Raw genomic sequence first — 1,908 nt, forward strand, 5'->3', positions numbered from 1 at the left:
GAAAATGGGAGCATCTTACTATGGATTTTGTGACTAAACTGCCTCGTACTCCTAGGGGTAATTACGACACCATATGGGTAATCGTTGATAGACTGACCAAGAGCGCTCATTTCTTGCCGATTCGAGAGACTTTTAATTCTGAGCAGTTAGCCGATGTGTTCATTCGTGAGATCGTTTTTAGGCACGGGGTCCCGGTATCTATTGTTTCGGATAGGGATACGCGTTTTACCGCCAGGTTTTGGAAAAGGTTTCACGAGGAGATGGGTACCAAACTCCTTATCAGTACTGCCTGTCACCCGCAGACGGATGGTCAATCCGAGAGGACCATTCAGAATCTTGAGGATATGTTGCGGGCCTGTGTAATCGATTTTGGTGGTAGTTGGGATCGTCACTTACCGTTGGTAGAGTTCTCGTATAATAACAGTTATCACGCCGCGATTGGGATGCCACCGTTTGAGATGTTGTATGATAGGAGGTGTAGGACTCCAGTCTGTTGGGGTTCCATTGGCCAGAAACAGTTGGGTAGTTTGGAGGTGGTCGAGGCGACGACTAAGAAGCTCGATAAGATTAAGGCTTTTATGAAGGCCACTTAGGGTCGTCAAAAGTCTTATGCGGATAAAAGGCGAAGGCCTATTGTGTTTGAGGCTGGGGATCGGGTTATGTTGAAAGTTTCTCCTTGGAAAGGTATCATTCGTGTTCGTAAGAGGGGTGAGCTTAGTCCGAGGTTCATTGGTCTGTTCCGTATATTGTCCCGTGTTGGTGAGGTAGCGTATGGACTGGAATTACCCGATGAGCTCGCGGGGATTCATCCTACTTTCCACGTGTCCCATTTGAGGGAATTTTTAGCTGATAAAGAGGCCCGTGTACCTCTTGATGACAATGAACGTGACAGTAAGCTGAACTACATTGAGCAACCGATTGCTATTCTGGACCGTCAGGAAAGGCGTCTGAGAATAAAGTGATTAGGCAGGTGAAGGTGCAGTGGAGACACCGTAGGGGTTCCGAGGCTACTTGGGAGTCTGAAGACGAGATGATGAAGCACTACCCGTAGTTGTTCCTGTCGCATCGGGATTCGGGGACGAATCCCATTGTAAGGGGGGTGGACTTGTAACGCCCGCTAATTTATCGGTTTAAAGACTTCCTGCGTGTAGAGTATGTATGATTTCTTGGGAGTTGTCCAGCATCTTTCGTTGACCCGACCATCTTTCCGGTACGTTAAATTACCTAACCTTTCCTTCCAAGTTACCATATCCCTTAAACCTTGAGGGCTAATGTGTAACATTTGTTTTATATCATAAAATATGAAATAATCCTAACCCTAATCATTCTAGCGGCCGATCGGACTAATCACCCCCCCTGCTCGAAAATCTTCTGTCTAGCCAAGTTTGATCCATAAAAACTTCAATTCATGGTCCGTTTTATGATTCCCCATGTCCTTTACACCTTAATTGATCATATTAACGCGCTTATTGGTCATTAAGGTTGAGTTTTGATGATAACAGTTTGCTGACAGATTCGTATGCGTTTATTGTAGGGTCCGTAACATGATAATAATCCATTGTTTTTAATCTATTCTTCTTTCCATGATGTTCTACTTTGAGTCTAGTTTCCAGAAAGGTATATTATGTAATTTTTGGACAAGATTTGAATAGTTTTTATGAATTTATAAGATCGTGTGTCAAAGCTGATGCAGGATGATGGATTTTGTTCTGTCTTCCTGACATCATAACATTTTATCAACACGTCCAAATTAGTTGGTTCCACTTCTGAAACTAAATATTTTGAGTTAAGAATCAAACCCAGTTGGAATCATTTAATTTGGTTTGGTAATGAATTTTATGAAAATAAAACCATTTTGTTGCGCACTGAAATAGCTGCACGTACCTTGCTGTGTTGGAGGAATTTTTA

The sequence above is a fragment of the Bidens hawaiensis genome, unplaced genomic scaffold, assembly GCF_021521415.1.
Source record: "Bidens hawaiensis isolate Kalapana, Puna unplaced genomic scaffold, B.hawaiensis_p1.1 tig00021888_1, whole genome shotgun sequence".
In the NCBI taxonomy this organism is placed as follows: domain Eukaryota; kingdom Viridiplantae; phylum Streptophyta; class Magnoliopsida; order Asterales; family Asteraceae; genus Bidens; species Bidens hawaiensis.